A 25,191-nucleotide genomic window follows, 5' to 3' on the forward strand; every position below is an offset into this window, starting at 1 on the left:
CGAGCAACCAACTGTCTTGGTACATGTTGGTACCAATGACATAGATAGGAAAAGGGAGGAGGTCCTGAAGAGAAATTTCCAGAGTTAGGAAGGAAGTTGAGAAACAGGACCTCCAGGGTAGTAATCTTAGGATTACTACCTGTGCCATGTGCTAGCGAGGGCAAGAATAGAAGGATCAGGCAGATGAATGCATGTCTGAGAGACTGATGCAGGAGTCAGGGCTTCAGATTCTTGGATCATTGGGATCTCTTCTGTGGGAAGTATGACCTGTTCAAAAAGGACGGGTTACACCTGAACCCGAAGGGGACCAATATCCTGGTGGGAAGGTTTGATAGAGCTATTAGGGAGGGTTTAAACTAAGTTGGCAGGGAGATGGGAACCAGAATGACAGAGTGGAGGAGGGGGAAAACAGAAATAAATCTAAGATAGTGACAGTGAAGATGTCAGGAAGGACAGGCAGGTGATGGGGCAAATTTGCAGCCATTGGGATGAGTTGCAGTACAATCAAAGCAAAAAGTACCAAATACTGGACTTAAGGTGTTATACTTAAATGCAAACAGCATAAGGAATAAGGTGGATGATCTTGTTGTACAGCTACAGATTAGCAGGTATGATGTTGTGGCCATCACTGAGACGTCTCTAAAGGATGCATGTCTCTGGGAGCTGAACGTCCAAGGATACACGGTGTATCGGAAGGATAGGCAGAGGAGGTGGTGTGGCTTTAATGGTAAGAAATGATATTAAATCATTAGAAAGAGTTGACATAGGATTGGAAGGTGCAAAATCTTTATGGGTTGAGCTAAGAAATCGCAGGGGTAAAAGGACTCTGATGGCAGTTATCTACAGGCCTCCAAACAGCTGCAGTGATGTGGATTACAAATTACAACAGGAAATAGAAAAGGCTTGCCAGAAGGGCAGTGTTATGATAGTTGTAGGGAATTTTAATATGCGAGTGGATTGGGAAAATCAGGTCAGCACTGGATCTCAAGAGAGAGAATTTGTAGAATGTCTACGAGATGGCTTTTTAGAACAGCTTGTTGTTGAGCCCACTAGGGAATTGGCTGTACTGGATTGGGTGTTGTGTAATGAACCAGAGGTGATTAGAGAGATTGAGGTGAAGGAACCCTTAGGAGGCAGTGATCACTGTGAAATTTGAGAAAGTGAAGCTGAAATCCAATGTGTCGGTATTTCAGTGGAGTAAAGGAAATTATAGTGGCATGAGGGAGGAACTGGCCAAAGTTGACTGGAAAGGGACACTAGCGGGAAGGACGGCAGAGCAGCAGTGGCTGGAGTTTATGCGAGAAGTGAGGAAGGTGCATCACAGATATATTCCAAAGAAGAAATTTTCGAATGGAAAAAGGATGCAACTGTGGCTGACAAGAGAAGTCAAAGCCAAAGTAAAAGCAAAGGAGAGGGCATACAAGGAAGCAAAAATTAGTGGGAAGACAGAGGATTGGTAAGTTTTTAAAAGCTTACAAAAGGAAACTAAAAAGGTCATTAAGCGGGAAAAGATGAACTATGAAAGGAAGATGGAAAATAATATCAAAGAGGATACTAAAAGCTTTTTCAAGTATATAAAGAATAAAAGACAGGTGAGAGTAGATATAGGACCGATAGAAAATGATGCTGGAGAAATTGTAATGGGAGATAAGGAGATGGCGGAGGAACTGAATGAGTATTTTGCATCAGTCTTCACTGAGGAAGATATCAGCAATATACCGGACACTCAAGGGTGTCAGGGAAGAGAAGTGTGCACAGTCACAATTACGACGGAGAAAGTACTCAGGAAGTTTAATAGTCTAAGGGTAGATACATCTCCTGGACCAGATGGAATGCACCCTCATGTTCTGAAGGAAGTAGCAGTGGAGATTGAGAAGGCATTAGCAATGATCTTTCAAAAGTCAATAGATTCAGGCCTGGTTCCAGAAGACTGGAGGATTGCAAATCCGCTATTTAAAGAAAAAAGGAAATTATAGACCTGTTAGCTTGATACCGGTGGTTGGGAAGTTGTTGGAGTCGATCGTCAAGGATGAGGTTACGGAGTACCTGGAGGCATATGACAAGATAGGCAGAACTCAGCATGGTTTCCTTAAAGGAAAATCCTGCCTGACAAACCTAGTGCAATTTTTTGAGGAAATTGCAAGTAGGCGAGACAAGGAAGATGCAGTGGATGTTGTGTATTTGGATTTTCAGAAGGCTTTTGACAAAGTGCCGCACATGAGGCTGCTAAACAAGATAAGAGCCCATGGAATTACGGGAAAGTTACATACGTGGATAGAGCGTTGGCTGAATGGCAGGAAACAGAGAGTGGGAATAAAGGGATCCCATTCTGGTTGGCTGTCAGTTACCAGTGGTGTTCCACAGGGGTCCGTGTTGGGGCTGCTTCTTTTTACGTTGTATATCAATGATTTGGATTATGGAATAGATGGTTTTGTGGCTAAGTTTGCTGATGATACAAAGATAGGTGGAGAGGCCGGTAGTGCTGAGGAAACAGAGTTTGCAGAGAGACTTGGATAGATTGGGGGAATGGACAAAGAAGTGGCAAATGAAATACAATGTTGGAAAGTGTATGGTCATGCACTTTGGTAGAAGAAATAAATGGGCAAACTATTATTTAAATGGAGAGAGAATTCAAAATTCTGAGATGCAATGGGACTTGGGAGTCCTTGTGCAGGACACCCTTAAGGTTAACCTCCAGGTTGAGTCGGTGGTGAAGAAGGCGAATGCAATGTTGGCATTCATTTCTAGAGGAATAGAGTATTGGAGCAGTGATGTGATGTTGAGGCTCTATAAGGCACTGGTAAGACCTCACTTGGAATACTGTGTGCAGTTTTGGGCTCCTTATTTAAGAAAGGATGTGCTGATGTTGGAGAGGGTTCAGAGAAGATTCACTAGAATGATTCTGGGAATGAGAGGGTTAACATATGAGGAACGTTTGACCACTCTTGGACTGTACTGCTTGGAGTTTAAAAGAATGAGGGGGGACCTCATAGAAACATTTTGAATGTTGAAAGGCATGGACAGAGTGGATGTGGCAAAGTTGTTTCCCATGGTGGGGGAGTCTAGTACGAGAGGACATAACTTGAAGATTGAAAGGCACCCATTCAGAACAGAGATGTAAAGATTGTTTTTTAGCCAGAGGGTGGTGAACCTGTGGAATTTGTTGCCACGGGCTGCAGTGGAGTCCAAGTCATTTGGTGTATTTAAGGCAGAGATTGATGGGTATCTGAGTAGTCAGGGCATCAAAGGTTATGGTGAGAAGGCAGGGGAATGGGACTAAAGGGGAGATTGGATCAGCTCATGATAAAATGGCGGAGCAGACTCAATAGGCCAAATGGCCGACTTCTGCTCCTTTGTCTTATGGTCTTACGATGCAGGAGGAACTCAACAGGTCAGGCGGCATCTGTGAAAATGAATAAACACTTGAAAAACAAGACTTTTCCTCGGGATTGAAAATGGGGGTGGGGGGGGAATGATGTTAGAATAAAAAGGTGGTGGAGAGGAAGGAGGATAGCTAAAAGGTGACTGGTGAAGTCAGGTGGCTAGGGAAGGAAAGGGGCTGGAGAGGAAGGAATCTGATGGGAGAGGAGAGTGGGCCACAGGAGAAAGGGAAGGAGGAGGGGACTCGGGGAAGTAAGAGGTCAGAGAGGGGAATCAAAGGGGAGTGGAGGGAAAAATTACCAGAAGGAGAAATCGATATTCAAACCATCATGTTAGAGGCCACCCAAATGGAATATCTGTTGCTCCTCCACCAAGAAGGTGGCTTCATCTTGGCACAAGAGGAGGCCATGGACCATATGGAGGGGAATAAACATCAAATGGTTATTCCCCTCCATAGACTCTACCCAACTTGCTGAGCTCCCGCAGCATTTTCACAATGTCATAAGGTCATACAGCAAGGAAACAGGTCCTTGCTGACAAAGGTGCCCCATCTAAATGAAGTTCCATTTAGAACACAAAGTCATTAGTGTGTGTTGCTTTGGATTTCCAGTGTCTGGAGCACATCTTGTGTCATTAATAATAAATCTGATTCTGATTCTGATCCTTATTTGCTAGCTTCCTCCTAGTTTGTTTTCTCTTGCTTCAGATTCCACTCTTGTGTCTCTAACTTTATTTCAGATCTTTCCATCTTCCATGCTTTATTGGATCTAATTGTACCATGCACTCAGTGCCCACTTTATTAAGTACAGATGTACACCAGCTCATTAATGCAAATATCTAATCAGCCAATCATGTTGCAACATCTCAATGCATAAAAGCATGCAGACGTGGTCAAGAGGTTCAGCTTGAGGTTCATTGAGAATGAGGAGTAAATGTTGTCAAAGTGACTTTGATCGTGGAATGATTGTTGGTGCCAGATGGGGTGGTTTGAGAATCTCAGAAACTGCTGATCTCCTGGGACTTTCAAATACAGCAGTCTCCAGAGCAGGGGTTCCCAACCTGGGGTCCTTGGATAATGTTAAGGCTTCATAGCAAAAGAAAGATTGAGAACTCCTGCTCTAGGTTTTACAGAGAACGATGGGAGAAACAAAAAGTATCAAGTGAGTGGCAGTTCAGTGGGCAAAAATTTCTTGTTAATGAGAGAGGTCAGAGGAGAATGACCAGACTGGTTGAAGCTGACAGGAAGGTGACAGTAACTCAAATAACCATGTGTTACAACAGTGGTGTGCAGAAGAGCATCTCTGAACATGTGACAAGTCAAACCTTGAATTGGATGAGCTACAGCAGCAGATAACCATGAACGTACAGAAATACACTCAATGGTCACTTTATTAGGTACTTTCTGTACCTAATAAACTAGCCACTGACTGTGATATTTAGTTTGTATTAAATAAAAGCTTAATCATGATTATTGCAATATTTATCAGGCACCAAGAGCAGAGAGCCATTTAGTGACTTAATCCAGAGCAACAGACACAAAATGTAACTGTTTATTTCTCTCCATTGATGTTACCTGACCTGTTGAGTTCCCTCATTATTTTGTGTGTGTTACTCTCCGCAATAAAATTTAGGATGTGAATCAACTGTCATTAAGAAGACACTTACCGACTAAACAAGTTAATATAAATGAACATACGTTTGGACTCGTATTTGTTACAGTCAAATTTACATCAACTCAAAATCACAGAGTTTAGTCTATCTTCCTACCACTGATCAGCCCTAATAACACTTATGCAAAGATAGTATTACAGAGAGCAATTGTGCAAACATTATTTTTGTAGTGGATAATGTTGCATTTCGCAATAACTGACTCCACTGCTCCTTTGTAGTGAAGGTCTATGGCTGGAGTTGGGCTGCAATTATTCTGGGTGTATTGATCTTTCTGAGCTTGCAGCTGACCTAATTATTGCCCCCTCAAGATTAATCAGGTCAACTGTGTGAATTGCTGAACTGGCTAGACCCCTACTCTAATTGAACAGGTGCCCTTCTTGCAAATTTGCTAACACTCTGGTGCGCAGTTTAGAGGGAACCACAACAGGAGATTCACGCATCAGAGTTCTTTGACATACCAACAGTTGGTCCTGTCTCGCTGAGAACTCTGGAACCAACAGGTTACCATGATCTGACCATGCTTGCATGGTGATTTCATAGACTTTTGATAACGTCTTTAGCATCACAGAGGTCTTCTGTAATGATATCTTAGTCTGTTGTAGTCAGTCTCTGGAATTATGGACAAAGCTGACCTTGTATCCAGCTCTATTTTCAGTTTTACTTTGGACACGTCTATTGTGATCCAGATGATTTTGTGATCTGCTTCAGTTATGCTATGCAGTTCACCTTTCTCAAACTCTATGTTGCCTGATTCTGTTTTACATTCGGTAACTTTATGCATTTGCTTATTTTTATGTTGGAAACTTTTCATTCAGTTGTGCTTTTTGTCTGCCTTGCACACTCTTTCTATATGACCTTGTATGTGACACTTGAAGACCTTTTCATTGAGCCAACAGTTGATTTGCATCATGGGAGGATTTGCCACATTGATAACATCTTTGGCGTTTTGCACCATTCAGGGATATTTTGTGCATTTCATATTCTAGTCTCCTTTTCTGTAGTTCTGCTGCATCCTTTGCTGCAGTCTCTAACAATTATTGCAATGGTCAATGCCTGTTCGGTCTCTTTCTGACAGTAACCTCTATTGAGTGCTTTGACTATGCATGCCACATACAAGTCTGTCCCTTAATGCATCAGGAAGTCCATCTCTAAATTCACAGTTCTGGGAAAGTTTGTACAGTTCTGCAATGTATTCAGAAAGGCTTTCATCTTTTGACTGGTTCCTTTTATAACATCTAAATCTCTCTGCTATTGCTAGTGATTTAAGGCTCAAGTGATTTTGTAAAATTGCAACAATTTCGTCAAACGTCTTGCTTGTTGGCTTTTCGGCAGATACTAGGTTAAATAAGAGACAGTAAGTACTTGCGTTCATTAAGCTAAGAAGTGCAGGGACTTCCTTTTGCTCCTCCATGTTGTTCATGTTACAATACTGTTCAACCCTCTCAATATAAATCTCCCAGCCTACATTAGCACTGTCAGATTTATCAACTTTCCCGATTGAAGCCATCACCACATTATTTTCACATTAAATTCAGCATGTCTTTCACTGTTACTCATGTGTTTCTTTGTTAGTGTCCGTGATGGCTTTCTTGTGCTGTTTGACTCTTGCTGTTTTGTCTCATAAGTGTCGGTGCAGTCTGTGATATTTTCTGGCATTCAGGTTTGTACTCGCCATCAATTTATTGCGTTTGTGCACAACTAAATACCAATTAAATAAATACACACACAGGGGATTTCTTTAACATTGCACTGAGGGAGAAAGGGAACAATGCACAATGTGTGGACAACAGATCAGTATGTAGGGCTAAGGGACGGGGGGGGGGGGTGGCGTCTTTGCTCTAAAAGAAATAGATCCATACATTACACCTCCTCCGCATAAAAAAAACTAGCATATGTCATACAATCTGTTGTCTTTCTGACAGCAGTACAATGTAATACATAATAATAGAAAAAATGTTGAATTACAGAAAGTATATAAATATTAAATAGTTAAATTAAATAAGTAGTGCAAAAATAAAAATTACTGAGGATAGTGTTCATGGGTTTAATGTCTGGAAGTCTGATGGCAGAGAGAAAAAAGCTGTTCCTGAATCGTTGAGTGCGTGTTCTTAGGCTCCTGTGCTTCCTTGATGGTAGCAATAAGAACAAGGGATGACCTGGACAACGGGGTCCTTAATGATGGATGCCAGCTTTTTGAGGCATCGCTTCTTAAAGATGCCCTGGATACTACAGAGACTATTGCCTATGATGGACTTCATCAGTTTATTCCCCTCCAGTTTCCCTTCCTCTCTTTTACCATTCCCCATTCTGAATCCCTTCTCACTTTCTCTCTATTGCTCACCTGTACATCACCTCCCTCTGGTACCCCCTCACCTTCCCTTTCTCCCAGGGTACACTTTCCTCTCCTATTGGAATCCTCCTTCTTCGTCCGTTTACCTCTTTGACCTATTACTTCCCAGATTTTCACTTCATTCCCTCCCCACCCATCCACCTTCTACCTCACCTGATCTCACCTCTCACCTACCAGATTGCATTCCTTCCTCTCCCCTGCCACCTTATTCTGGATTCTTCCCCCTTCCTTTCCAGTCCCAATGAAAGGTCTTGGCCCAAAATGTCGACTGGTTATTCCCCTCCTTAGACGCTGCCTGATTTGCTGAGTTCCTGTACCATACACACAAGGCACGACAGCAGCTGTACTTCATTAGGGATTTGAGGAGATTGTGTATGTCACCAAAGACACTTGCAAAGTTCTACAGATGTACCATGGAGAGTACCCTAACTAGATGCATCACTGTCTGGTATGGAGGCGGCCCTGCACAGGATGAGAAAAAGCTGCAGAAAGTTGTAAACTCAGCCAGCTCCATCATGGGCACTAGCCTCCCCAACATCCAAGAACTTTCAAAAGGCAATGTCTCAAAAAAGTGACATCCATCATTAAGGACCAGATGATATGAAGGTTTGCAGATGATATGTAGATTGGTGGGGGGTAGTTAGTGTTGAGGAAACAGGTAGGATGCAGAAGCACTTGGACAGATTAGAGAATGGGCAAGAGAGTGGCAAATGAAACACAATGCTAGAAAATGCATGGTCATGCACTTTGGTAGTAGAAATGAATGTGCGGAAATATTTTCTAAATGGGGAGAAAATCCAGGAATCTGAGATACAGAACGACTTGGGAGACCTTGTGCAGAACACCCTGAAGGTTAACTTGCAGGTTGAGTTGGTGGTGAGGAAGGCAAATGCCATGTTAGTGTTCATTTCAAGGCCAAGTATTCAAAGGACACACCACAATTAACAGTGCACTGATGATGGTGACAAAATGTTTGCAAGTAAATTGCCAAAATTGGAGAACAACTCAAACCAACCATCAATCACCCGAGCTACACATCTTCTGAATTATTTCCAGTAATTTATTCTTTTAATTACTATGTTTTGCAATGTACAAAACAATAAATTTCATGACCAATGCCGGTGATATTAAACGGAGCAGAATCAATGGGACAAATGGCCTAATTCTACTCCAATGTTTTATGGGCTTAAACCTGATTCTGATTTTGTGTGTGTCACACAAGATTTCCAGTATCTGCAGAATCTCTAAGGTATAGATAATATCTACTGACTAATGAACTCTTCACCATGTGTTCATTATGGCTGTTTTATAAGGAATAACAATTTTTTAAAAATTTAGTCAGCTCACCAGTGTAAACCTGCCTATTAAATAGTAAATGAATCACTTTTGTGCTGATTTTGATTTTCCAACAGGGTAACTTTTTTTTGGGAAGACTTCATACGATTTTGGAGAAGGAATAGGTGAGTCAGCCAGTTGAGTCTGCTCCATTTTTCAATAGCATGATGGGTTGATCATCTGTCCTTTAAGTCCTTTTATGCATATTTTGTATGTAGAAACTTTCAGAGAAATGTGTCAACTACCAATACAGCCCAAAGATTTGTTAAGGACAGCTTGTAAGTGTCACCATGCTTCTGGTGCCAACATAGCATGCCCACAACTTTCTAACCCTAGCCTGTACATCTTTGGGATATGGAGGAAAACGGAGCACCCTGCGGAATCTCACATGGTCATGGGGAAAACATACAGACTCCTTATAAACAGTGGTGGGAATTTAACCGCCGGGTTGCTGGTGCTGTAAAGCATTTGCTAACCATTGCACTACTGTGCTGTCTTAATGCTTTCTCAGCCAGTCCTGGTATCCCTGCATTCCCTTACTACATTTTCCTATTCTATTGTACTGACAGTTTATTGGGTGATCACCAAGAAAACCAAATTCTAATCAGTGCATTGCTGGAATCCTACAGAGGTGGTCAGGGAAACAAAGTACACCATAGCAAATTGTATAAATGAGTCAGCACTGGATAACCTCCAGAAAAATCCAAAAATCTTCGACTATATTACTTAAATAAGAAAATATTTTGAATAAAGGAAAAAATGTAAATTATTTTTGCATTGTTATGTATATGGAGGGCATCAATGTTCCCTCTAAGGTTGCACATGCACACACATCTTCTGCTACTAACATACAAAGGAATTTAAACTGCGCACAAAAAGTTGTCACCCTTTACCTCATTGGTATGTTAAGTATATTTCACGATTGTACACGATCATTTCCTTTTCTGGTTTCTGATGTGGACGTTGTTGACAAAGTGGAGTTTGCGATGATTTGTCTGCAGATTTTAGAACTGGCTTATTTATACTGTTTTTATTGAATAAATTATTAATTCACAATGTTGAATTCCAAAGAAGCAAAGTGCTTTAATAACATGTGAAATGACTGACATGCTGTCATATAGTATATGAGAAATAAGACTCATTGATGTGTATTATTTTATTTCTTTTAAACAATGAACAACAAATTAACAATGAACCCAATGACCAATGAATTATCCTTAGAATAGCTTCAGTTTATTTCCATTTAAAGATTCAATGTGAACATGTTGTCATGTTGTTGCAGAGCACGAGGTTTTTGCACACACTGGTCATTACAAATGAGAGAGAACGTTGGGTACCATGATAGCACAGTGGATAGCACGATGCTATTACAGCTTGTGGCATTTCGGAGTTCAATTCTGGCGCTATTCTGTAAGGAGTCTCTGTACGTCCTCCCCATGGAATGTGTGGGTTCTTCCTGGGTGCTCCAGTTTTCTCCCACAGTCCAAAGATGTGCCAGTTAAGTGAACTGATTGTTGTAATTTGTCCTGTGAGTAGATTAGAGTTAATCGGGTTTCTGGGATTGCTGGGGCAGCTTGGCTTACAGGGCTGGAATGGTCTACTCCATGCTGTATTGCAAAATAAAATAAAATATTTTCATTTCAATTGTCTAAATATATCAATACAGTAGAAAATACTTATCCAAGGTAAACCCTTTCCTTTATAATTCCCTTGAAAACATTAAACTTCAAATCCTGTCTGGCTGAACCTTAGACTGTCGGGCTAACTGCAGAAGCCATACAGTCCAGTGGAGTCAGTAAATGTTGCAGGTTTGAGTTAATCTGAAATAAAGAGGAGCAATGTCATTACTGCTGAATCGGAAGAGTTTCCCCACTGTGATACTGGATCACTGGGGTCAGTGCACTGCAAACGACTTGCTATTATGCTTGTGTTTTAATAAGCTGCTCCACTGAATTCAAACCCTGAGCGGTGCTGTGTTTAGTTAGACAGCAAGATTCTTTGCAAGATCTTGCTGTGATCCTGTTGTGGATGAATTGCCAAAAGATAATTGCTCTCAAATGGACAATATTCTTAAAGTTTTAATAGAATATTAATATTTATATTGATATTTAAACATTTATATTCAACATTTATATATGTCTATAAATAATATTTTAATTGTATTATTTTTATTCTGATCTCTTCATGAGATTGGAATGCATTGCAGAAAGGTAAAGGCCATTCAGCCCATCAGACCAGAGATGGTCCTTTGAAAAATTGATCCAGTGTAACACATTCCTGTCACATTAGAATAAGTTCAAGATTCTTACCATAGAACCATAGAACATTACAGCACAGAAACAAGCCTTTGTGGCCCTTCTTGGCTGTGCCAAACCATTTTTCTGCTTAGTCCCACTGACCTGCACCTGGCCCATATCCCTCCATACATCTCTCATCCATGTACCTGTCCAAATTTTTCTTAAAACTCATCCCACACTCCAACCACTCTCTGTCTGATTTTACATATTAATGCAATTACAAAGGCATGGCAGTGGCTATATTTCATTAGGAGTTTGAGGAAACGGTATGTTATCAAAGACTCTAGCAAATATCTACAGGTGTACCATCACAGTATACTATATAATACAACTACTATATAAATACCCACAGCATAGAAAAATTTAAGTTGTCGTTTAATCAAACGCATTATATTCAATAAAAGTTAAATACTTGCTTCTCCAAATTCCTTGTGATACAAGTAGTCTGAAATTGTATTTGTGTTCAGCTTCAAATGGTCTATCATAAACAAAAAATACCTAAGGAAGCAACACTTTTGAAAAAAATTTGTCATCCAGTGTAACCTTGAAAAGAGGAGTGAAGAATGAGGCTAGGGGAGAAAAAAAAACAGAGGACATGTGTTAAGGGTGAAGCGGGAAAAGTTTAAAGGAAACATTATGCCTTTGTAATTGCATCAATATGTTGGGTCTAGGATAGATCTGCAGAGATGTTAACATCTGGGAACTTGAAGCTGATCACCGATCCTTCGAAGAAGTTGAATGAAATAATTGTTACTCCATATCCGATGCAGCAAAAGAAAAACAATAAGATAAAGAATAATTTTTAAAAAGAACATTAAATACAAATACAAAAGATTGCTTATTACATAGACTGGTTGTATGTCCATAAAGTGACACTAGGTATAGGAGTGTCTGTACATAAGGTGACTGACAGGAATTGATGAAGTTGTGGTGGTTGGGGGTGAGGAGGGGTGGGTTAGTGGGTGGAGGTGTTGATCAGCCTTGCTGCTTGAAGGAAGTAACTTTTTGAGTCTGGTGGTCCTGGCACAATCTCTTCACTGATGGGAGTGGGACAAATAGCCATGAGCAGGGTAGGTGGGATCCTTCACATGATATTGCTGGCCTTTCTGCATATGTGTTCTTGATGGTGGGTGGGCTGCTGCTGTTGTTGCAGTCGGCGGTTTGAGCCTTCCTGTCTGCTGCAGTGCAGTGCTGCATCTTGTTAGGATGCTCTCCGCTATGCACCTGCAGAAGGATATGAGCCTCCAGCAGTTGTCTGCGGGGTAAGTAAGGTCCCATTTTGAACAATTATCAGGAGGACAAGTGCAGCAGGTACCACTGGATAATAGATGAAGACCATTCAGACTTTCAAACTCAGAATTTATATTCTATTACCATAGAGTCGAAGGAGTAGAACTGGAAGCAAGAGAGACACAAGACACTGCTTTCCTTCCGCTTCCTTTTCCAGTCCTGATGAAGAGTCTTGGCCCAAAGTGTCGACTCTTTATTTCCCTCCATAGATACTGCCTGACCTACTGAGTCCCTCCACCATTCTATGTGTGTTGTTCTGGATTTCCAGCATCAGCAGAATCTCTTGTGTTTATGATTTGCTGTAAAACAGTATTGCTTGTGTTAAAGAAGATAACCGAGATCCATCTGCTGTATAAAGTATTCTGTAACTTTCAAATCTTCACTCGATGATGACCGTTTTGTACAGTCGCCAGCTCAGAAATAGTCAGAGGTTTGGCAGCCTCAGCGCTCCTCTGGAACCACTTAGCATCAGTTTAAATTAAAAGTGTAAATGGCAAGATACATTCAGCATTCTAATTGAAATTTTGGTCATTGTTACATCTATCAGAACCAGCAACAATAATGTGCTAGAAATTCTGCTTTTGCCACAGAATACATCTATAACTATTTACTCGGGCTGTTTATTTATTTACTTATTGGGATACAGAGTCACACCACCCAGCAATCTTCCAATTTAATCCTAGCATAATCATAGGACAATTTGCAATGATTCATTAACCTGCCAACCGGCACGGCTTGATGTGAAGGAAAACTGGAGCATCTGCAGGAAACCCACGCATCATGACGAGGAAGTACAAACTCCTTACAGGCAGCGTCGGGAAATGAACCCAGGTGCCTGTACTGTAAAGTGTTGTGTTAACCACTACACCACCATGCTGCCCTGTCAGGAGAATATAATCATTTATATTGCCTTCATTGAAACTGGTTTCAGTCTAACTGTGACAAAATTCATTACTGTACCCTGGTGTAGCTCATTCTCACTACCAAACTGTGTTGGGCACCAGGAGAAACAGGATGTTAAATGGCTCCCCAGCTCTGAGCTCAAAACATCAATGATTTGGGTTCAATCCTGACCTCAGAAGCAATCTGGGTGGAGTTTGCACATTCTCGCTGTGACCCACATCTGGAAGACATGCAGGCTGGCAGGTTGTTTGGCTGCTGTAAACTGAACCTAGTCTGTAAATGAGAGATAGAATGTGGAAATGGTAGAAAAAGTTCAGAGTAAATTTATTACCCAAGTACATATATGTCACTATGTAGAACCCTGAGATTGATTTTCTTGTGGGCATACTCAATAAATCTACAGAATAATAACCATAACAGTTGTGTATCCAATGCCATGTGTCTGTAATGGTGCTGCAAGTAAGTTTTTTCATTGCACCTGTGCATACATGTGCTTATGACAATAAACTCAGCTTTGACTTTATGTGCAATCTGTCCATCTTGTAGAGGTCCCACTGGCCCTGGAAAAGATGAGTAAAAACTTTCCATTCGGCCTAATTTCACTGAAAGCACTTGCTAGATTGGACCCATTAGCCCACCATTCTGCAACTATCGTGTATCTGATGTGATCTGCCTGTCATACTGTTGCAAGAGATGCATGCATGCACTTATGGATCTGACAATAAACCTGACTAAAACAGTGAGCCCCGGTGATGAGGGAATGGAATATTGGCACTTGAAGCACAGGCAGGAGAATTCTGGGTGACCTCACTTTGTACAAAGGATTAAATGAGGGAGGCAAGCCAGCAGGTTGTCGGAACCTGTGGTGTTCCATGACAATGTCACTTAAAGTTGTTCTGAATGCTGATATGCTTAAAGCCCATGAGGAGATCAATGCATGTCCTGTCATCTCCGATACAATAAAACAGGCTGTTGTGCGCTTAAGGCTTGGTTTAAGAGACAGATCTTTAATATATTTGTTGTGAAAAAAAAATTGAACAGACTCCCACTGTTTCTAATTAGATCTGACCCCAATTTCCCTTTGTGGAGAGCTGCTCTCTGTCTTCTCTGCGACATGGAATCAGAATGTTTTGATATGTTTTGCTTCTGTGAAACTTTTTTAACCATGGATACTATAAGACGGATAAACTCACTGAAGCCTGTCTGAAAAATTACAGACAGATTCAAGGACAGAAGTAATCTATGTCTGCTCTTTGCCAATAGCCCGACTCCCTTGTTCAATGCTTTAAGTTCAAAAGCTGGGGGAGTTCTTGCAGAGAATTTTAGGAATGTAACAAAGTGTAGATGAAAGCAAGAAGATATTGTAGCGCTTAAAAAGGACTGACCAAGTCAGAGCAACAATAATGGAATTTGTAGCACCAGTTTTCTGCTTTTGAAAAAGATAGATTTGATCTAGATTAAATTTTGGATTAGGGTGTAGAATTATTATTTTTCTTGTAGTTTAACCTTCCTAAGCTTGCTTGTATTTTTATATAATCACATCTAGTCAGGGAGTGGGGTGTCATCACAATCAGGTTTATTATCACTGACATAGAGCATGTCATGAAATTTTTTGTTTTGTGGAAGCAGTACATTGTAGTATATTAAATAAACTATAAATTACATGAAGAAATATATATATATATATATTATATAATATACATCATACACACACACATATATATATACTGTGTATATAGCAATAGTCATAGATGTGACAATCCCAAATGACAGTAACATCAGGAAGGAAGGAATATGAGAAGCTGGAAAAATACCAGGGCTTGAAAGAGCAGATAGAAAGGATGTGGAAGGTTAAAGCCAGAGTAATCCCGGTGGTGATAGGAGCACTTGGAGCTGTGACACCTGGACTGGGAGAGTGGCTCCAACAAATCACAGGAACAATATCTGAGATTTTGGTCCAGAATAGCACTCTACTAGGAACAGCAAGGCTACTGTGCTGAACCCTCAAGCTCCCAGACCTCTGGTAGAGAACCCGAGAATGAGGGAAAAATACACGTATAAGGGGTGAGAAAAAGAAATTACAGTCTATATAAAAGATAGAATGAGGGAGGTAGGTAGGATGTCAGAGCCTGTGGTTTTCCATAAAAATGGCGCTATTAAAGTTGTTCAAAATGCTAATGTATTATTATATACAGAACCATGCAGAAGTCTTAGACGCACATATAGTATACAGCTAGGGTGCCTCAGACTTCTGCACAGTCCTGTATTTGTCAATGTGGAGCGGAGAACAAGTTTGTAAATCTGGCATGAACAAAGGGTGTTGGGGATGGCGAGGTTGGAGTACCACGGGGGGTGTGGGACAGGTGACAGAGAAGGAGTGCCAAGGGCGGGAGGTATAAAAAATCAGAGACAGCATATATAAAGGATAGAATGAGGGACGTGTGGCAGCACTGTGTTGGGAACCTGTGGTTTTCCATGAAAATATATCTATTTAAGTTGATTGAAATGGTGAGGTCGTGAGGTCATTCAGAAATCTGATGGCAAAGGGGAAGAAACTGTTCCCAAAATGTTGATTGTGGGGTGCCATGGTAGTTCAATTCCAACATCATCTGTAAGAGGTTTGTATGCACGTCCTCCCCGTGAATGCATGGGTTTCCTCCAGTTTCCTCTCACAGTCCAAAGATGTGCTGTTTAGTAGGTTAATTGGTCATTGTAAATTGTCCTTTAATTAGGCTAGGGTTAAATCAGGGGATTGCTGGCAGCGCATTTGAAGGGCTGGAAGAGCCTAATCCACGTTGTATCAATAAATAAATAGATCAACAAACAAACAAGCAAGCAAATAAATAATTCTATTCAATTCCAGTTTAATTGTCATTTAACCATATATGAATACTCATGAGTTCAGCTAAACAAGACAGCCCTCCTGTGTGGTCAAAGTGCAAAACACAATACTGATAGTTACACACAGTAAGCACACACAAGATCGTAATCACATAATAAGAGTCCCGAGGCCCACCCCCCACGTCAGCAAACCCACAGAGAACATCAGTACAAATATAATGGTGCAGAATACGTGTGTGTGTATAGTCAAGAACCCCATTATCCCCCCCCAGCCCACTGATATCATCTGTCAACTGGCCCCCAACTCCTGCGAGCTGAATCCATGGCTTTGAGGCCCAGTCCTCACACATACATGCACCTAGAGAATATTAGTCAAAACACACCCAGATGTGTGTGTGTGTATATACACATACACACACACACATATTGTTCAGATGCATCAGTCCATTTTAAATCTTCAGTCGCTACAACTGTGCTATGCCACCTCAGTAGAGTGCGGTGGCTCGGACGGCTGACAAACAAGCTACCCCGCAGTTTGAAGCCTGAGTCCATTGAGTGCCACTAAAAATTCTTCAGTCAGCCACAACAAGCGAAGCCTTCAGAGGGCAGCTCCAACACCGTTCTGGGCATTGTGCCACACTGTTCCCAGTGAACTGCAATGGCTTCGTCCCCTCACTCCAGGTGGCTTCAACAGCTGGCACTGTGGTTTCAGGCCTAATACTGACTATGGCCAAGTATTAGGCCCCCTCCATCTGCCCCTGCTTGCATTCATAAATCAGTGAATCGAACTTGCAGCGTACCAGGTTAACAATGTCCAAAGGGGCCTTGCTATCACAAGAAAAGCAACTATGATGGCCACTCACTATTTGACTATAAGCCTCCATCGACTCAAGCAACAGCACATTGCACAGCTCCTTCATTATCTGTGCCAGCGAGCTACTTGCAGAAGGTATAGACCCGCAGTACTTTGAATTCTTAATATATAGCAGGATCCTGTGATCATTAAGCGTACTTTTAAATATAATGGTAGCACCTTTTGTTGACCCCATAGAAGTCGCTTCGAGCAGTCGTGCCACCATCATGCCAGGGCTAAATAAATGAATAGATGGATAGATAAATAACCTCCTCACTGTTTGTAGTTATGCAAAGGGGGTATGTCCTGTGTGGTAGGGGTTCTTAATGATAGATGTCACCATTTTGAGGCATTGTCTTTTGAAGATGTTTTCCATGGTGGGGAGGCTAATGTCGATGATGGAACTGGCTGAGTTTCTAACCCCCCTGCAGCTTGATCTAATCCTGTACAGTGGCCCCTCCATAACAGACAGTGATGCAACCAGTTAGAATGCTCTCTAGGGTATATCTGTAGAAATTTGCTGTGACATACCATGTGTCCTCAAAATCCTAATGAAATATAGCCTATGATGTGCCTTCTTTGTACTTGCATCATGTAATTGTTCAGTGAATTTTCCAGCAATTATGGTACAGTTGCTTCTGTAGTTTTCTAGAGACAGCATAATTTTCTGTAGCAGGTGTCACGTTGCTTGAATCTGGCTATTTTATAGGTTACATGTTATCACTGGAGTTTTTGTTATCTCTGAGACAACTCCACCTGCTTTTTCCTTTGTCTTTCTCTCAACTCCCTCTTGTTTGTTCTTCATAACATTTAACAAAATGGCCATAAGCGACAAGTTTTGTGTCTCATTTTTGCCTTCCAAAGGACCTTTGGGTCACAGAGGTATTGATATCCAACTTCAAGTGGCACAGTAGTGTAGTGGTTAGTGTAACACTATTACGGCACCAGAGACTGGGGTTCAGTTCCTGCTACTGTCTGTAAGGAGTTAGTATATCCCCCATAAATTGGTCACATGAGTGTAATTGGGCAGTTGGGGCTCATTGAGACTGAAGGGCCTGTTTTTATGCTATATGTCTAAATAAATAAAAAAATAAAATAATGAAGAAAATCAGAACTGGACCATTCTCCCGAATGATGGAATAACTTGAAGCTTGCAGATTTACAGAACTGCTGATAAAGGTTTTGATGCATCATCACAAAACGCGGCCAACATTCACCGGGAACATTTTGTGCTGGAGCTGGAAAGAGGGACAGAGGAGGAAGCTTGTGGTGAGTACAGTAATGATGTAGGAGTCCCTCCCTGTTCAGTGCTGAGACTGAGTCAGTGGAAAAGTCAGTGTTCTGTTTAACTTTAGTCTTGTATTATCTTGGATGGGTCTTTAGCAACTGCCTGTTACATAAGCGAATAGAAGTTTAGATAAATTGCTTTGATTTCTTATTATATTTATGTTCCCTTGTAATATAGAAAGAGGCTATTTGACCCATTGCAGTAGTGGTGGGTGTGTGGAACATGTTGCCGTGAGTTGTGGAAAACGCAGATACATTAGGGATATTCCCAGGACATGCTCTATTCTCATTGTTACCATCAGGAAGGAGGTACAGGAATATAAATGCACACACTCAGAGATTCAGGAACAGCTTCTTCCCCTCTGACATCCAATTTCCGAATGGGCATTGAACCCATGAACATTACCTAACTATTTTTTTTAAATTTCAGTTTTTGTATTACTTATTTTAATTTAACTATTTAATATACCTACATATGCTTACTGTAAATCTTTTTTATTTTATTTTTAAAATATTTTATTTTATTTTTTATTTTATACTTTTATCATGTCTTGCATTGTTCTGCTGCCACTAAGATAACAAATTTCATAACATATGCCAGTGGTGTTAAACTTGAACAACACACTCAAAATGCTGGTGGAACACAGACCCCGTCCTGACGAAGGGTCTCGGCCCGAAATGTCGACAGCGCTTCTCCTTATAGATGCTGCCTGGCCTGCTGTGTTCCATCAGCATTTTGTGTGTGTTCTTTGAGTTTCCAGCTTCTGCAGATTTCCTCGTATTAAACCTGATTCTGATTCTGATATTTAAGAGAGACTCCTCCCCTCCTTCTTTGTATCTTTTTCAATTCCCCATTCTGGTTACCATCCCACCCCTTCTCTTCTCACCCGCTCATCACCTCCCTTTGGTTCCCCTCCTCCATTCCCTTCTTTCATAGTCCATTGTTCTGTCCAATCAGATTCCTTTTGTCACAGTGTGCGCTGGCAGACAACTGAACCCAGGTGTGAAGGAATGATTGACTCACAAATAGAGACTGAAACAAGAATTTATTCATTGGAGAACATTGTGAGAAGAGTCATTCTCCAAACTTAAGGACCCCAGGATCAGTACTAATTGGGAGTCTGCTTTAAATAACCACAGTATGCTGAAAACCCGTGCCAGTCACAATAAACTTGACAAGATAAAACAGAAAGCACAAGGCCTTAATGACTCTAGATAAGACAACAATTAACAAATACAGGTGCACAGGCCCGCAGAACTCATGACAGCTTCTCCTTCAGCCCTTCACCTTTTCCACCTATCACTTCCCAGCTCTTTACTTCATCTGCCTTGCCCCCCCCCCCACCCAGCTTTCCCCTCACTTATCACCTGCCAGCTTGTTATAGAGGGCAATAGACCAAGTACTAGTGAACGGGAATGGTGTTGATAGAATCAGCATCACATTTAATATTGACGAATGTGTGAAATTTGTGGCTTTGCAGCAACATACAGTGTAATACATTGAAACTACTAAAAATTACAAATATATATATATACACACACACACACACACTCACACCCTTGAGGTATGCCAGTGTTAATTGTTAGCGAAGAAGAGATGTTATTTCTGAGATCCGCTATGACCTTGGTCTCGGATGAGGATGTCAAGTATCCTGTTGCAGAGGGAAGTATGGAGGCCCAGGTTTTGAAGCTTGTTCATTAGTTCTGAGGAGTGATAGTGTTATCAATAAACAGCAGCCTGATGTAGGTATTGCTGTTGTTCAGGAGGTCCAAGGTCAGTGTAGTTGCATCCACTGTGGACCAGTTGTACTGGTAGGCAAAAAAGGTGTGTGTAGGTCAGAATCAAAGCTTTTTTTCTGCACTGCATGCCACTTAGAACATACCAGGTACACCATCTTCCTGCCCCAGAAAAGCTTTGCAATAACACCAATTCCTTAAACAGTGTATCATCAGCACTTATGGACTGCCTCAAAAACATCACGAGGTTATGTTAGTTGTTAATACAAATAGCTCATTTCAGAATCAGAATCAGGTTTATTATCACTGGCATGTGACATGAAATTTGTTGACTTAGCAGCAGCAGTTCAATGCAATACATAATCAAGAAGAGAGAAAAAGTAATAAATAAAATAAAATAAAGCAGCGTAATAATAAATAAACAAGTAAATCAATTACATATATTGAATAGATTTTAAAAAAAGTGTAAAAAGAGAAATACTGTAAATTGAAAAAAAAGTGAGGTAGTGTCCAAAGCTTCAATGTCCATTTAGGAATCTGATGGCGGAGGGGAAGAACCTGTTCCCAAATCGCTGAGTGTGTGTCTTCAGACTTCTGTATCTCCTCCCTGATGGCAGAGGGGAAGAAGCTGTTCCTGAATCGCTGAGTGTGTGTCTTCAGGATCCTGTACCTCCTCCCTGATGGTGGAGGGGAAGAAGCTGTTCCTGAATCGCTGAGTGTGTGTCTTCAGGCTCCTGTACCTCTTCCCTGATGGCAGAGGAAAGAAGCTGTTCCAGAATCGCTGAGTGTGTGTCTTCAGGCTTCTGTACTTCCTCCCTGATGGTAAAAGTGAGAAAAGGGCATGCCCCGGGTGCTGTAGGTCCTTAATAATGGATGCTGCCTTCCTGAGACACCGCTTCCTGAAGATGTCCAGTACTGTACAAAGTACAAAGTACTGTAGGCTAGTACCCAAGATGGAGCTGACTAGATTTACAAACTTCTGCAGCTTCTTTCAGCCCTGTGCAGTAGCCCCTCCATACCAGACAGTGATGCAGCCTGTCAGAATACTCTCCACGGTACAACTATAGAAGTTTCATCCTTCGTCTTACCCTTCCTTAAGTTCACAATCAGCTCTTTTGTCTTACTGATGTCATAGACATTTCACTGCATGTTTCACAGATTCAACATTCTAAGTATATTTACTATCAAAGCACACATACACAGCTTCTTCCCCTCCGCCATCAGGGAGGAGGTACAGGAGCCTGAAGACACACATTCAGTGATTCAGGAACAGCTCCTTCCCCTCCGCCATCAGGGAGGAGATACAGGAGCCTGAAGACACACACTCAACGATTCAGGAAAAGCTTCTTCCCTCTGCCATCAGGGAGGAGGTACAGGAGCCTGAAGACACACACTCAGCGATTCAGGAACAGCTTCTTCCCCTCTGCCATCAGGGAGGAGGTACAGGAGCCTGAAGACACACACTCAGCGATTCAGGAACAGCTTCTTCCCCTCGGCCATCAGGGAGGAGGTACAGGAGCCTGAAGACACACACTTTAGCAAGGGTGCCCATCCAATGTACACTCAGTGACCACCTTATTAGGCACAGCTGTACACCACTGAGTGGATATGACGAAACATGACATTTAAATGACAGCCTGCTTTATTTGCAGGTACCCTAAGGTAGCTATAGCAACAGGCTGGATCACAGGCTCTGAGTGTGTTTCTTATTCACTTTATCAGGCTTGTCTCCTTATATTAAAGACCAGTTTTACTGTGATTCTACATGTGATTCTCTGATTTTCAGCACCAGGATTTCTCGGTCAAATAAATTATTTCCGGAGTCAAAACATTGACTGTTTATTCCTTTGCCTCACCTGCTCAGTTCCTCTGGCATTTTGTGTGTGTTGCTCTGGGTTTCCAGCATCTGCAGAATCTCTTGTGTTTATGACATCCAGATCCAATATATTTTTGTCCCCATCATGCATGTGTGGTGATCTGTAGTGGCTCATTATTAGTTAGATTACATCATTTCCCACACTATGCTGTCAGAGAAATGTTTGTGCTCCTGTGATGTTACACAATTTGTAACTTCAAACGTAGCCCAATTTATGAGGGGTGACAAATAGAGATGCTTAAAATTGTGAGAGGGAGAGATCCCGTGGATAGTATTAGTCATTTCCTCAGGGTAGAGGAGTCCAAATCCAGCAGTTATTGATTTAATGAGAGAGGGGAATGATTTAAGTGGGACCTGATGGGCAACTTTTGTCACGCAGTGGGCAGTGAGTAGATGGAATGTGCTGTCAAAGGAGATGGTTGAGATAAGTAAATTCTGGGGTTGACCATGGATGTTGCATCCAGCTGTCTAGATACACAAGTCAGGGCAGTACAATATGTAGAGCAAGCTGTTGCCCATGTGTGGCGAACTACATATACCTGTCTGGACACGTCCCCTGCTGACTGCTCCTGTGGCTCCTCCCACAGACCCCTGTATAAAGGCGATCAAGGCCTGAGCCCGGCCTCTCAGTCTCCAGGATGTAGTATGGTGGTCACTCACTGCTTGTTCCTTCTTCCAGTCAATAAAAGCCAATATCTCGCCTTTAAATCTCAGAGTGAGTTATTGATGGTGCATCACCATGTAGCAGTCTTTCCCTGTCCATGCATCTGATGAACCCAAAGGAATGGCAGAGACTGATACAGTTTGGTACCAGCAATGTCACAGGAGTTGCCAGTTATTGTTGAACTCAACATAGGACTGCCTTAGGGACTCCAGCTCCAGATGTTTCCCTTGGGGTTTATTCCAAAGCCTTCCCCATGAGTGGGTATAGCCACAAGGCAGCAGAGGTTTGAGATCAGAGTTTTCCTTCTCTTAGGCGTGCTGCCAACCTCGGCTGATGAGCCCCATCTGTCTGAAGGGATTGATTTGACCTTTAACCTTCCTTTGCTCCTTCTGTCAGTAGAAATGGTTCAGCTGAGCTTAGTTCGTCCCCACACGTTAAGACCAGGAGTTGGACTTGGTTGTCAGAAGCTATTTGAGTTGCATGTCATTGGGAGCATTTAAAAGAGTTTATGCTGATTACCACCCCCAGCTATAATAATGTTTAGGAACTGGCAAGTAAAATAGTATCATTTAAGAGGCAGAGGGAGCTTCTCTCCATTAGCACCCCCAGTTATAACAACCTTAAGGAAGTGGTAAGTAAAATAGTATCATTTAATAAGCCCTTGGATGGGTACATGGAGAGGTGGGCTTTACAGGTATATAGGCTGAACACAGGAAATTGGGATTAGTGTGGTTGGTAGAATGGTTAGCACGGACTCGTTGGGCTGAAGGGTCTGTATCTGTGCTGTATTACTCAATGGCTCCAAGACATGCTGTGATTTTGTTCCATGTTCTAGAAACAGCAGAAAGAAATAATACTCGATTTGATTATAATGATGCAGGTATTACTGAGTGGCATGCTACAATTATTACAAGGTGACTGATAAATACTGAAGCTATATTTCTCTTGAACCCACTGATTCCTACTGCAAAAATCATTTCTAATGAGCCATCTAGCTCCTGGAGGATTCCTGTATCATACTTGCACAGGATGGTAGTGTTGGGAAAATATTAAAGTGCTGTCGTGTTCTCAAGATAAGTTGGTTTATTGTATTCACACAGTGCACTTTACTGCCACAAAGCATAAATTATTTAATTTCAATAGTTTGTCCTTCTTTTGATGAACATTCAGTTTTAAGGAGTTTCTTAAAATCCCCTAATGTATCTGCCTCTACCACCCCTCTTGGCAGGGTGATCCATGCACAATCTCCCTCTGTGTAAGGAACTTACCTCCAGAATCCCCTTTCTATTTTCTTCCAATTATTTGAAAATTATGTCCCCTGGTATTAACCATTTCAGCCCTGGGTAAAAAGTTTCTGGCTATCCATTCAATCTATGCCTCTTATCTTGTACACCTCTATCAAGGCACATCTCATCCTCCTTCGCACTGGAGAGAAAAGCCCTAGCTCACTCAAACTATCCTCATGAGACAAGCTCTTTAATCTAGGCAGCATCCTGATAAATTTCCTCTGCATCCTCTGCAACTTCTACATCATTCCTATAATGAAGCGACCAGAACTGAACACAATACTCCAAGTGTGGTCTAACCAGAGCTTTATAGAGCTGCAGGATTAGCTCACAGCATTTGAACTCAATCCCCCAATTTATGTAGGCTAACACACCATACACTTTCTTAATCACCCTATCAACTTTTGCAGAAACTTTAAGGGATCGATGGACATGGACCCCAGAACCCTCTGTTCCTCCACACAGCCAAGAATCCTATTAATCCTGTACTCTGCCTTCAAATTTCACATTCACACTTCTGATCAAACTCTGTCTGTTACTTCTCAGCCCAGCAACTGCATCCTGCCAATGTTCCTTGTAACCTATGACAGCCTTCTACACTCTCCATAGCACCACTAACCTTTGTGTCATCTGCAAACTTACTAGCCCACCCTTCTACTTCCTCATCCAAGTCATTTATGAAAACCACGAACAGCACGGGTCCCAGAACAGATTCCTGCAGAACATCATTGGTCACCGACTTCCAGGCAGAATATGTTCCATCTACTACCACACTCCGTCTTCTATGGGTGCATCAGTTCTGAATTCCGAATCAAGTTTATTATCATCGGCAGGTGACGTGAAATTTGTTAACTTTACGACAGCAGTACAATGTAATGCATGATAAATATATATATAGTGAGAAAAAATTGAGTATATATACGTCTATTAAATAGTTAAGTTAAAATAAGTAGTGCAAAATAACAGAAATAAAAGGTAGTGAAGTAGACCAGAGATAAGAAGGAATTTCCTTAGCCAGAGGTTGGCAAATCTGTGGAATTCATTATCACTGATGGCTGCGGCAGACAAGTCATTGGGTATATTTAAAGCGGAGGTTGAAAGGCTCTTGATTCGTAAGGTCATCAAAAGTTATGGGGAGTCAACAGGGGAATGGGATTGAGAGGGATAATAAATCAGTCATGTTCAAATGGTAGAACACACTATAACACCAAAAAGCTATATTCTGCTCCTATATCTTATGGTCTTCTAGCCTTATAATGCTTCGAATTATAGCCTTATGAGAGATTATGCATCTTGGACCAAGAAAGATAGAACAGAGAACATTCTTAATGGTGAAAAGTTTGAGGCAGTGATAGGTGTCAGGGTGAGGTCGCATTGGTTGAAGGTTGTTAGAAGTAGAAAATGAGATTGTGTTGATTAA

Source organism: Hypanus sabinus, chromosome X2 (assembly GCF_030144855.1).
Source record: "Hypanus sabinus isolate sHypSab1 chromosome X2, sHypSab1.hap1, whole genome shotgun sequence".
Classification (NCBI taxonomy): domain Eukaryota; kingdom Metazoa; phylum Chordata; class Chondrichthyes; order Myliobatiformes; family Dasyatidae; genus Hypanus; species Hypanus sabinus.